The sequence below is a fragment of the Gallus gallus genome, chromosome Z (assembly GCF_016699485.2).
Source record: "Gallus gallus isolate bGalGal1 chromosome Z, bGalGal1.mat.broiler.GRCg7b, whole genome shotgun sequence".
Classification (NCBI taxonomy): domain Eukaryota; kingdom Metazoa; phylum Chordata; class Aves; order Galliformes; family Phasianidae; genus Gallus; species Gallus gallus.
The window spans coordinates 56,494,755-56,508,607 of NC_052572.1; the positions used below are offsets into that span (position 1 = coordinate 56,494,755).

Below are 13,853 nucleotides of genomic sequence, written 5' to 3' on the forward strand. Positions count from 1 at the left end.
CCTTGCTAGCAGTTCTTAACATTTTTTTGGGATGCTCCTGCCAAGCACTAAGCTGACATTTTCGGGAAACTACCTATCAATGCACCCAGGTCTTACTGTAGTTCTTCAGTTTTTCTTACTACCTGGAGAAACTTATCTCATGTTTTCCATGTCATGTACAAATATGTAGATACAGATGGGTCAGAGTAAAGCTGCTCATGAATGACCTCCATCCTTTGCATAAACTGACATTTACCCCAGAGTGTCCTTTTTATGAACTACTTATACCTGTTGTGACTGTCTCTCCTGAAGGGATTTGTCAAAAGCTGTAAGAAATCCAAGTAGACTGAATCATGTCCATGTCCCTTATGCAATTTTTTTTCACCCCTTCAGTGACCTCTAAGAGGTTTGTATAAAGTGTCTTCTCTTTACAAAGGCCATGGTAGTGCTTCCCAATTAGTTTGTATTTTATCCAAGAGCCATCTGGCTCTACAATTCACTGTAGTCTTCACTTTCTGGTACTGTTATTTAGCCTAACAAGCCTGTAGTTTCCTGCAGTCCCCAGAATAAAAAAATGCTGGCCTTCAGTCCTCTGATGTCAAAGATATTTGAAGTGAGAAGTTACGTATGCTGTTAATAATTCAGCTTTTCCTTATTTTCCTTTTAGATTGCTTGGAGAACACCTTCTGGTTAGGAGAACTTGTTCCTGTTCCTTTTGTCCATATACACTGTAGTGTCTTCCTCAGCAACTTCAGTCTCAAAGAGATGCTCTGATGAGATGCCCCTTTCACTCTCTCCTTCTTCTTAAACAAAGAGTGAGCCTCACTTCAGCATCTGTGCTTCCCGATGGTGAACAACATTCACTAATCTTGCAACGCTCTTGTTTGCTCTCAGCCCTTCTCCTACACTCTGGTTGTTAGCTGGACCTATTGGCTCTGCTGAACTTTTTACTCTTCATGATGAAGAAAAGGGTCTCATAAATAAATATCTTGAGTTGTTTTGCTCGTTTCTCCTCTTTTTCACCTGTAGTTTTGCATTTATTGCCAGTTAATATTATCTTTATGTGCTTTCCTTGTGAACAGCCTCAGGAATTGAATACTTGATTCCGCAATTGCCTTTATTTTTCTGTTTAACCACATTGGTTTCCTTACTTTCCTTACTCTTTCAGAGGAGTATAAGTACAGCTGAATGAGCTGGTGAAAGTGACAGTCATGCTGAAAGAGACGAGAACCAGCTTAGTCAAATAGGAGGAGGCTTGAAGTCATAACATGAGCACCATTTTAAACTTTTATTCTGTTTTGCCTTTGTCTTTTTTTAAACATTTTCCCAGAAAATGTTGTTTACAAAAAGAGGCCCCTATTTCAGCCAGATGCACTTCTGCATGCCTGCAAACTTGAGTGGGCTGTGGAGAAATGGCTAGTCATAGTGATGCTGATATGACTTCACTGGAGAACTCACTTCAAGTTCTTCTCTGCATTATTAATATCATGTCTTCCATGATTTTAATTAATTGTTTCCCTGTTCTTCCCTTTCCTCTCTCCTTTCCCTCAGTTCAACACAGTGTGGGGTGGGAGGTGGGTGGCCTTCTCAGCCACTGCTGCTGTGTGTCAATGATGCTTCTTCTGTGGGACTACAAAGCTGGTTTCTTGTTGGATTGCCTGCATTCACTTAAGCTATGGCTGCTACTGTATGGGGTGGAGAGGTTTGTTTATTCCACCCTCCTCCACTCTCAGATCTGCATAAATTGCCAGAAGTCCTGTTCTCCATTAGACAGAAATCCTTTAAATCAAGCAATGACCTGAACAGCTCTCACATCTTTATGGGCTTTGGAGATGGGACTGTAATGGAGATAGAGAGAGGTACATAAGCATTTCTGCTTAAATATTTCCAGTTGTCTACTTCTAACCCAAATGTTGTTGAGTTTTTGTGGTGAGTTCGCTACTAAATGAAGCACATCCCTGACTGTATGGTTCTAATGCAGTTTAATACAGTCCTAACCAGCTTCTATTCCTTCTTTAATCCTGTTAGCTTTGCTGCAAGTTGCTCTGGGATCCCGGGCTGTTCCTCTAGCTGTTCCTATTTTGTTCTCTCACACTATTTTTTTCATTCCTTGATGAAAAACATCTAACCTTTCTGGGCAAATGAGAGCTGATGGGTTTTGCAAAATTAGCCATAAGAATGAGAGCACATCAGCAGATGCTTCTCTAAATGGATATTCAGTATCAGTGGATATTCTGAATGGAGTATTAACATGGACTTGTTCTTCAGGACAATCTTGGAGTTAAAATGTTAACAGTCAAAGAATATTGGGAACCTAATTTGTTCCTGTACTTTGTATGTAAATGCTCTTTTACTTCAGCCTTATTGGTAGCATTTCCCCTCTGTGCTGATAAACTCCAGATTTCCTTCACTTCCACATTGTCACTGAAAGCACTGATTTTAGGGGAAAACCTAAAATAATTGATCCCTTATTTCTTCTTTGTGTTTAATTCCATTTTATTTTTACAGTTTTCCTTTATTTTTCAGTAATGCCCAGAAAAAGAAAGAGGAGTGTATGCCAGAGAATTAACAAATTGTGTAATCTCCCTGGAAATGTGAAGGAAATGTCACTAAATTCCTAAAGCATTCATTTGAAGAGAAATTGTGGAATCTGGAGGGAAAATAATTAACTGTGCTTTATTGATCACTGCTGTAAATAAATGTGTTACCTCTTTGTTGTCTATCAAGAGTGCATGTAAAAATGAACCTCATGTCATACCAAGTAAGTCTTGTTTTATCCTTTTAGCTTGTATTTCTTTATTTTGTAACTCACAGATGCTTATCTATGAGTTATTCTAGCAAGAGAGCACCTCTACATGAGTTGCAGTAATTGTCTCTGTTACTGTTGTTTCAGTGAGTCTTTCCTCAAGAATGCTTGAATCCAGTGCAACCTTTGTGGAAAGACTGTTAGTTGGTTATATTCATGGCATCATGTGCATTCACCTTGCTCAGTAAATGTGCAGTGGAAGTGAAGGTCTAACTGGTCACTGAAGCTGCACTGCGATAAGCAACAAATCCGCAATGGTTACGCTAATAGCTGTCCTGCTAGCTGCAGCCATTTCCTCATGTGCAGACAGTGGAGATACTCCTGGGGGATGTCACTTGCCATCCAAAAGTCATGAGGTGGGAAGTGACTCACAGTCCACTATGCAAAGTGAGGATCCTCTGTCACATCCAATTGAAGCTTGAGGTGCTGGAAGCAGGGGTGGTGACAGGGCACATTACCGTTGCAGTAGGTGACTGGCATCTCTGAAGGTGACACGGGAGATGCTCAGTGCTCCACTGCTGACTGTTCACTCTGGAGAGATGGTGATATTGTTGGGTGATGGCAGGCTCACCCCACCGTGTCGGAGGGCTATGAAAGGCATCTAAGGGTATAGGTGGAGAGCAGTGGAGGTGGTGGGCTCCTGGAAAAGTCCTGAGCTGGCCAGGGTACTGACCGAAATTGTCCTGTGCTTGCTGATCTCAACATCTTTTCTGTGGATTTTTCCCAAGGGATGAGTCACACCATCACAAGGTACTCAGGTGTGACAGGGTAACCCATGTCATGGTAGTGGGGCTGCATGTCCCAAAGATGGGACATGCTGTACTGCAGAGCTGCTCCAGCTGATTTGGGTTCCTGGCAGGCAAAGCAGAGCACATCACAGCAGCACTGCAGACAAGCACTGGCATGAACTGTCAGCATCATCCTGGCATTTTTGCTTAAACAGCATAGTGGGCTGGACCTGGCTTGATGAAGTGCAATACAGAAAGGGAAAAAATGGCCTCCTGCCCAGACCACGACAATGCAGACTGAATCACTCTCACATTCCTCTCTGGCTTGACTTTGCACATGCAAAACCACCCACAGTGGGGACTTACCTATGTACTTACGCCAGAAGAGAGACTCTGTGGATGAGAAGAGCCTCCTGACATCTCCTGTCATGTCTTGTGGTTGGATCAGGTGTGGAGCTCTTTATTGGCTACCAGAGGTCCAGGAATGAATTCTCTCATCAACTTTGGCTGATGTGGGTGTGCTTTCTACAGCATGGTTAGAAAAGCCTCTCTTGGTTACATGGTTGTGTGCCAGATCCATTGGCCCACACTACTTGTTTTGACTTGCATGAGTTTCTTTGTTTCCGTGGTTCTGTCAATTACTTCCTGATTTGGAAAGCAAGAATTCTTTTACACCATTTTTGCACAACCTGCCTCAGGGCTCTGGTTATTATATTATACTGCATGTCATCCTAAGTTAAAGCTGTCCGGTGTAATTTCGGTATCAGTCAGAGTGGTACTTGTCTTCTGTTGTCTGTCAGTTTGGAAATGTCCATCCATTTTTTTTTTTTTTAAATTAAATTCATATTTTTGTGCTGGATAAGGAAAACTTTTTTTGTTGTTCAAAGGATTTATCTTCTTTTGTGAGATTGTTGTCCAGCATTGTTTGGGAATATCTGTTTATAAGATCTACCTTCTGCATCAAGAGGGAAGGGGTTTCAGTAATCACCGAAGATATTTTCCTTTACAAGGTCTCTTTACATTGTTTGTGGCCTTAAAAATAAATCCAGCTTTTAAAATTTTTCCAGCCTGTTTATTACATCTCTTGTACAATGACCCACATGGAACAGTCTCTGTGCCTTTGAAGCATAAAAAACTAAATAAAATAATAATAACTCATGCCTTCAGGTTGTTAATTTAGAGCTATTCATACTGCAGATCAAATGTACTGTATAGGTTCTTTAAATGAACACGAATTCTTTAAATGAACAGAGTGGGTGAGATGAGATGTATGAGTTCCCTGTAACTCCTTTGGTTATACCAGTAATTTGTCTTTTCATCATTAAACTAAAGGAACAGCAAAGCAGAGTTGCTGCCATGTCATGGTAGAATTGTAAATATACAGTGCAATCCCTTCTGTGTAAAGCTTAACCTGAATGGATAAAATGGGAAAGTCTAGAAAGGAAAGCGGGACATGAAGAAGGGGAAAAAACTAAGATCAGGAGCAGTCAAGATCTTGATCTTGGGCTTCTGGATGCAATTTCCAATTATTCAGCCTCTACATAATAAAGTTTCAAATGAAGACTTACTGCTTCTGTTCTGCTTCATCCTGATTATTCTCTGTGAAGTGCCTGGGATCCACAGGCATCATGGGAAAATGGTGCTGCGGCTGCTTTTCTGTATCTGAAGCTTAGGGGTCGCACCTTTGGATCCAGTGACTTGTGCTTCTGTGAAAGGAGAGCTGTCTTGATCTGATGCCTCACATTGATGGTGGAAAGCTTATTTCAGGGTATCTGTATCTGAAAATGTGACATTAATTTTACTGCTGTGGTACAGGGCATGGACTTCAGCAGGTAAATACTGCTGCTGTTATACAGAATTTATTTTCATTCCTTTTTTTCCCCCTTGTTTTTATTTCTTTTCTTTCAAAATTTCCTTTAAACTATTCAAAGTTTAAAACAGAGCCTGTATCATCTTTATTTCACTTGGCTTAATCTGAAGGCCCTGTCATCTCTTAATTAAATTATTTTACAAAGTGCTTCAAGGAGAAAGGGTGGTGGTGGGAGAACACATGGCACCAGAGAACCAGAGAAAGTGTTCGGTGATTAATTGGTTCACTGATTTCAAAGGCTTTTTGTTTCTGATTTTCCTTTCTTTCACCCTGCTGCCTGCCAAGAGCTACGCAGGGCAGCAGGTGCTGAGAGCAGAGCTGTGCTTGGAGAAATGGCTCTGTGGTGTTTTGCCTCCTGGGAGAGGACTGGGTTTTCGTTTCTAGCTATTGCAGCTCAGGTTGACAGCATACAGCCGTAGAGGAGCAAGGAGGAGGGGAAGCCTCTCTGATTCATTGTGACAGCCTGCTCCTTCTCTGATTTCATGCATGATGTACAGCATACTGAGCAACCCTCTGTCTTTCTGACACGTCTCCAAGGCCCTCTTTATTGTGATATCTGAACATTTCAGCACTGTTATCCTCCCAGCATTCCTGTAAAGCCAGTACAAGCACACTGTTCAGTTTTAAAAACAATGAATGCCTTATGTTTGAGAACAATTATTTTTATCAGCACTCGATGATAGTTTGGCACTTGTCATGAGGGGAAGAAGACCACACCTGCATCTTTTCAACATCAATAATCTTTATCATTATCTCATAATACCAATTGCGTTTCAAAGAAGTGGGGTCTTCTTTATGATGAAAGTTCTGGACACCTTTATTACGCAATCACAAAGTTCACTGACAGTGAACATTTGTGTTGTATCAGGTACTGTAGAAATGCAGTTAAAAGGATGGTCCCTACCTTGGAGGTTTTATTTTTCCCTTAGCAAGGACCCACTTGGGGGAAAAAAAACAGTGAGGCTGGAAGGTTCAGCCTGTGTGAGTATGTGGACATGGGAATGCTTGGGTGCTGTGCTTGTTAGGAGGTGAATACTGAGTATGCTGTATTAAATGGCAAGTTCGTGAGAGTTTATTGCTACAACACTGGAAGAGCAAATAACACTGCCAAATGTGCGCATTTCCTAGATGGCTTTTAAGATGGAATACATTCAAAGCAATGTAACACTTTCTCATAAATATGAGGCTGTAAATCTTTCTCTTGAAAAGGGTTCCCATGCCCATATATCAACCCCAGGGGTGATGTTTTCTATGATGTAAAACTTATTCTTTACTATTGAGGTTCCCCACATGTCCCATTAGTTGCATGAGGGATCTGTGATCCCACTTGCTCACAGAGGATGCTTGTGGCATTGTGGAAAGAAACTTCCCTGGGAATCATCCCTACTAACAGTGATGACTGTTCCATGTTTGAATCTGCCTATCCTTGTAAGATGTGATTGCCAAAAAGGAGACTTTATATGTGTAGAGGGAGTGCTGGAGTTGTAACTTCCTGGCATGCTGCTTTGCAGGCTGTTCTAGGAAAGCACATCCGTGTGCTTTCACATCATGAAAGTGATGTGGAAAAACTTTGCAACCAATTTGGGCGTAGAGAGAAAATGATTGTGATGGGAAAGTTTAGAAGCAGCAGGCCTGAATGATCAGAAATGCTCAGTGGATAAAGATAGAGGAACCGTGGCCTGTTTTGTTTTAGGTCTATTTTTCCTTTTCTCTGTGAGGGGGAGGGAGGGGGCTGCACTTTTGGCAAAGAGAAAAAAGCAATCATATGGTTTGAATTATTTTGCGCACTTGGAAAAGGCTTATTCTTCAGAGTAAAGAAAAGATATGAAGGCAAGCAAATCTCTGCCTATATTTGCATATTTTGAAATAGCCAATATTTTTTATAGCCAATTTCAATTAAAGGCTGAATGAAAGAGAATGTTTGTCAGACTCCTCTCCTCTCGTCTCCTCTCCTCTCCTCTCCTCTCCTCTCCTCTCCTCTCCTCTCCTCTCCTCTCCTCTCCTCTCCTCTCCTCTCCTCTCCTCTCCTCTCCTCTCCTCTCCTCTCCTCTCCTCTCCTCTCCTCTCCTCTCCTCTCCTCTCCTCTCCTCTCCTCTCCTCTCCTCTCCTCTCCTCTCCTCTCCTCTCCTCTCCTCTCCTCTCCTCTCCTCTCCTCTCCTCTCCTCTCCTCTCCTCTCCTCTCCCCTTCCCTCCTCTCCCCTCCCCTTCCCCCCTCTCTCTTCTTTTCTCTTCTTTATTCTTTTTATTTTTTTATTTTTATTTTTTTTTTCAGTGGGAGTGAAAGTTGAAGGATAAATGATGCATTTTGAGATAATCAAGGCAAGGTAACTTGGGCTGCAGTAGCAGTGTGAGGATGAAGTGAAGATATTTAGGAAAATTAGGTAGACCCAGGATGGTCTTTGCTCTAGAGAACTCACATTTCACCTGTGGCTGAGAGGTGAAGCTTTTACTTTCTGACTCATTATTTCTCTGCAAGTGGAGAAAAGAAGCTCTGGTTGATCACGTGTCTGAGGACTGGAGAAAGGTGGCTGAGAAAGCAGGGGAAGTGGTTCTTTGAAGCTTTGGCTAGCCTGATCTGTAACTGGGAGAGTGAGCACTTTCTAGGAATAGATGAAGGGGCAGTGGAAACTTGATTTTTCAGAGACTCTAGAACTGGGGACTCTGACAGAGAGACTCATTGTGATTTATGATAAATTTCTGGATGGCGGCATTTTTAGACAGTCGTACAAAGGCTGAGAAGAACATCAATGCGTTATAGTCGGTATGTACTCTGTCATCATGAAGAATGAAGATGACAAATTTGTTTTGCATGAGTAGAAATAAGTGCAAAATATATTACCCACACTCAGCTTGTTTTTGAGAATAACAGCTCTAATGTATTGAGAGGAGTTTGCTGTCCTTTACTTTCTCATGAAGAATAATGTTTTATGATGGCTCCTTTAAAGAAGTTCAGCAGTCCATGTTTCCATGGACAGGAGCTCTCATGCCTGTTATGCCCACATAATTGGCCTGATCCTTTTTGCGTTTGAGGACACTGTATCACCAGAAGCTAACCTGCCTCTTCTCCCTGTAGGTTGCCAGCCCCAAAAGACATCCTCCAGTAGATTCTTCTGTGATTAACCAGCTTTTTTATTTTATTTTATTTTATTTTATTTTATTTTATTTTATTTTATTTTATTTTATTTTATGAATAACTCCACTTCTATTCAGTTTCCAAGTAATGAATCTTGGTACAAAATTGTTTTACCAATTCAGCGGTCGCTGATATTTAATAGGAAGTGAACTTGGGCCAGAATCAGCTGTTGATATAGGATTACTTTTCCCTTCAAATATTTGTATTAACAGCAGATTTTACAACGCCATTCTCTGAAATGTTCTTCTCTCTGCATGGGTTAAGCTATTAACTTTTTTTTTATAGGAAAGCTGGAAATGCCTATATAATAAATGTTCATCAAACAGATGATCTTTAGAGATCCCTTCCAAGCAAAACCACTCTATTATTCTATGCTACAATCAACAGATCTGTAATCATTTTAAAAGAATCTTCCACACTTCTTGAAGGTAACACATATATTTTACAACACAAGTACAGTAAACACTAATTTTTCACAACTAAAATTTAACTATCTGCAAACAGGATTTCCAAGAGTGAAGTAGTCTGTAGGCTCTTTTAATCACCTTTGGCTTGGAGCTTTCAGAGATCCAGTTTTTGCATCCAGAAAAAAAGACTTCAGTTTTCTTTTTCCTTGGGATAAAAACACTGTAGGGCATCAGCTGCTAAGCTCTTGCAAAATGACTTGCCTCCAAGTGCTTTGAGCTTGTGGTAACACTAAAAATTTTGCTTGGATTCATTGCAACCCAGTGATGTTCTCCCATCATCTTATGCCAATGACATCTCAATGTGATTAAGTCTATCAGTTAAAATTATATCTTCCAAATGAATTGACCTGAGGAAATGGTGGGATTTTAATGTTACCAAGTATGATTTACATGGTGTGTGTGTCTGTATGTGTATAAATGTTTAGAAGGGGGAGAAGTATGGGGAAATTAGTATGTTGCACATTGCACATGGTGTAACATGTGATTCATTTTTTACCCCATTGCCTCCACTGCCTTACCTCCATTTGTTTCCATTTAGACAAAGACATATCTTTCAGTATGACAAATCCTTTCTTTTCTTGTTTCTGTCATTAATGCTTAGATTTGGATAGGTAATATGTTAGGTAACCTTTCTTCTGAGGATGGATGTGAATGGAGGATCAGAAACAAAACATTTTCATGAGAAAAACAGTTTTAAATAATTTCTTCCACACATTCTCTAGAGTTGAGTGTTGGTATTAAGGAAACATCAGGTACAAAGCAACTGCAATGGTAATGGAAATGTGACATAAAATGGGCTCTTTGTGTTGTACAGCTACCAAGTATGTATTAGAAGAATTAGAGAAAGCATAATTTCTTTCTCCCTCTGCCTTTGCTAGGGACAGGTGGAAAGTCTTTTGCTGCATTTATAGGTCTCTTCTGGGAACTCCAAAGCTTGTAACTGTGTAGACCTTTCTGTTTGTGGTACCACAGTCTGTTCTGGAAATGATGGTGTCCTGGTGATTCCTTACTTCATCCATTGCTAGGTTGCAACAAGAATCCAATTGCATTTGCAGAATGTGTGGGAAATGTGTTAAAGTGTCTAACAGAGAACACCCACAGAAATGTCACACTTTATGTTTAAAAGGCCAGATAAAAATTTCAGCTTCTAAAGAACCTACAGAGAGTTACCTGTCACTGAGCTATAAACCTCTGCTTCCCCTGGAGGCAGTATCTGGATATAACATAACCCAAAAGACCCTAACTCTAACTTGCAGTGAGGATTCATCCATGCTGTGTGTGATGAAACAATTCCAGGACAAAGGAACATGGGACACTATGACTACCCTGATTCAGGAGACAGAATACCGTGTCATCTGTGAAGGGCACACTTTGATTGGCATTTATCAAAGTATTTTTTCAAATGTGGCTGCTTATTTTCCCAGTCCCCCTGATGTAACTGTGGCAATGCAATTTTAAATCCAGATCCTCCCCATGGGCCATGTATGACAACTGCCTTTTGAAGTTTCCTCTGTGTTCAGAGTAATGTTAGGAGAGTTTTCTGTCCAAGTAAATAATTGCCAATCTTTTCAAGATCTGGTTGCATTAGTTTGTCTCCTAGTTTGTTTACCTGCAGAAAATTTGTCCCTTCCATGTGCCTGGCCTACAAACAGTCAGATGCCACACAAAACAGTCTCAAGAGCCCGGGTGTCCTGGTGCCAGTAGGAGGGTCCCTTCTGGGAGATGACACTGAGTGGAATGCAGATACTTTGGAAGGATCTCCAAAGCAAGAAGTGTGTTCCTTGTGAAAGAGCAAGCAGGAAAAACAGATGAGTATCAAGCTGCACAAGAGAACAAAACAAACAGTAGTTGATGAGCAAAGAATGTCAAGGGCTTACACTGTCAGGTCCTACCACACGTATCCCAGTACCCAGATGCTTAGATTCATCTTGATTCCCAGCACATATTTTTGCAAAGGAGTGAACAAACATGACCTGTGAATGAAACTTAAGGGTATCCTCAGAATTATTTTCCTATGCATGTGAAGCAAGTATAAGAGAGGGTTTTTTCTTTCTTTTTTTTTTTTTTTTCCTTAACTGCAAAGAAAGTATGGTGCAAAAATTATGTTGTAGCTTTGATTTTTAGCCCTAATTATGACCTCATGTATAGAAAAGTTAAGAAACCACTGTATAACTTTCAAGTAATATAAATTGTGAATTACAGGCTCCTGTTTGGTGTACTTTGAAGATTTTGTGTAGAAAGCTTCCACTTTCTGCTGAAGAAACCCCAAGAAACGTCTGTGAAGTCAAGTCAATGCTTAAAGCTTCGGCTTCTGTATTTAATGGAACCATTTTGGGTTCCAGTTGCATCTGTGGAATAACTTACAGCAAGAGCTATAACACAATCCTGCCTACTCCCATTGTGGTCATGGTTAATGATTGCAGTGCTCTGTGGAAAAGCTTTCAAGGCAGGAGTGTTTGAAGCTTTCACAAAAACCTGCCCCAGTGATGTGGGATCCTAACATTCAGCATGGAAATGTTGTACGTATAGTCATATCTGCTGACACTCCTGAGTGTGTGAAGTCACTACGGAAATCTGAAAATTTCTGTCATTTCATGAAATATATGCTGTGTTACTGAAGCGCATTGAAATAAAAGTTCCCCGAGGTAAAGATGAATCTAAAAATGGCAGCCATAGCATAAGAATGAACATTTCATATCTAAAGCAGAGGGCTGAAGTCTCAGTGTGGAGGTGAACATTCTGTATTGTAAATATAGATCCATGCCTTCTTCTGATTGCAGCAGTAGTATTTGGAGTATAGGCCTGTGGGATTAATTTCTGTTTTCCTAGAAGTTTAAAAATGCATGGAGAGTTTATATCAAGATCCTCTGCGTGGTTTACTAATGGTTTTGCATTCTAAAAATATAGTGGCTTTTTTTTTTCTTTTATAAAGTTCCCAATCACATTATGCTCTTGGTTTTGTTCACTCTGTCTCCCTTACTCTGATTCAAGTTTGAAGCTCCAAGGCTTTCTTTTGGGTTTTATCAAATTACACATTGAAGTAAGGCATACATTTCAGAAACAGATGGATTTAATGTGCATGAAAATACATGCCTTTTAGAGAAACTAAATTAGTAGTTCCACTTCTACCCCTTTTTATTGAAGACAGAGCTCTAAGAGATCTCTGGTCTAAAGCATAACCTTACAGACATAATCAAAATGAGATTTATTTGCCTGGAAATTTGACAGAAGATCAGAGCAACAACAAATCTGACAGTTTCTATCAGACATGAAGGGAAATGGAATAGTTGTAATAAAAGTACAAAGAATAAAGCTGTAAGAATCCATAACCAGTGGATATCTCCATGTGTACCAGTACATATGGAGAACATTTACAAATTTTCAGCCACCTGCATGTCCAAACAGTTGTCTTACAAGAAGATTAACTGGGACTCAGATTTTTTTTTTTTTCCTTTTTCTAATGGCAGGTTGCTGTTTATTCCTTCTCAAGGTGGGGTGTCACTCCCACTGAAATGAGAAAGAAAGATAGGACCAGATTTTTTTAAATCACTTTGAACAGACTAGCTGCTCTGCCCGCCAGCCATGTTTCATCAAGTGGTGTCTTTGGCTTGATGGAAAGAGACCTGATCTGTGCTGTGTCTGTGCAGCAATGAATGCGAAAAGGGATGGGTAAAATTGCTCTGGTGGGATGGGATAGGGGGAGCTGTGTGTGTTTCCCACAGTGCATAGGACAGTGCCAAGCCTCCTGCAGAAATGACCCCTTAAGTGTGCAGATGGGTTTTAATCTGTAGTCAGTATACTTTTTTGAAATAACCGAGTGACGCTACTGCAAATTTTCTTGTGGTGTTTCTGGACCAGGCGAAAATGGGAAAGACAACATGCCGAGAGTGCTTTTTTTTTGCGCCAGAATTGACCAAAGACTAATTAAACACCTTATTAAGGCTTTAATTCAGCGAGCTACTTAATTATATTCCTGACTGTTCACGTGTAATAAAATCCACCATTTTTTCCTGCCTGCTTAAGTCTTTAAGTGGATAGGATCTGGCTGCTGAGCAGGTTTGGAGGCTCTGGAACCTTGCTGAGCCCAGGCAGAGCCAGTTGGATTAGCAGAAGCACTCAGCACTTCCCTGTTCTTGGAGACTGATTTAGAAAGACATTCTTCTTTAAGGGGAGTGCTAAGGTATACACTTATACACAACTTTCCTGATCAATACTATGTGGAGACTGGCCCAGAATTGGTGACATAGCAGAAGAAGCTGCCCCTTCAATGGGAGCTGTTGAATCAGACCACCAAATAATAATAATAAAAAAAGATCAGCATGTGCACCCTCAGTAAGTTTGCAGATGACACCAAGTTGGCTGGAAATGTTGATCTGCCTGAGGGTAGTGAGGCCCTACAGAGGGATCTGGACAGGCTGGATAGCTGGGCTGAAGCCAATGGGATGGGATTCAACAAGACCAAATGCTGGGTCCTTCACTTTGGCCACAATAACCCCAGGCAACACTACAGGCTTGGGGCAGAGTGGCTGGAAGACTGTGTACAGAAAATGGACCTGGTGGTGTTGACTGACGCTAGACTGAACATGAGCCAGCAGTGTGCCCAGGTGGCCAAGAAGGCCAATGGCATCCTGGCTTGCATCAGAAGTAGTGTGGTCAGCAGGAACAGGGAAGTAATTATCCCCCTGTACTCAGTGCTGGTGAGGCCATACCTCGAGTACTGTGTCCAGTTTTGGGCCCCTCACTGTAAGAAAGACATCGACACCCTGGAGCGTGTCCAGAGGAGGGCAAAAAAGCTGGTGAGGGGTCTGGAGCACAGACCTTATGAGGAGCGGCTGAAGGAGTTGGGATTGTTCAGTCTAGAGACGAGGAG

General features: G+C 41.0%; 1 long non-coding RNA gene across 3 annotated transcripts; it reads left to right on the forward strand.

Moving 5' to 3' along the window:
• Positions 1–6,197: 6,197 nt before the first annotated feature.
• Positions 6,198–11,647, forward strand: LOC121108534. 3 transcript variants are annotated; one of them, XR_005843074.1, is made up of 4 exons: positions 6,214–6,251; positions 8,025–8,144; positions 8,802–8,944; positions 11,186–11,647. It is a non-coding gene; the product is annotated as an uncharacterized LOC121108534 (long non-coding RNA). The 3 variants fall into 3 exon arrangements; XR_005843073.1 differs by lacking the exon at positions 11,186–11,647 and adding an exon at positions 10,636–10,785; XR_005843075.1 differs by lacking the exons at positions 8,025–8,144; positions 11,186–11,647 and adding an exon at positions 10,636–10,785 and having other exon boundaries at positions 6,198–6,251.
• Positions 11,648–13,853: the final 2,206 nt, after the last annotated feature.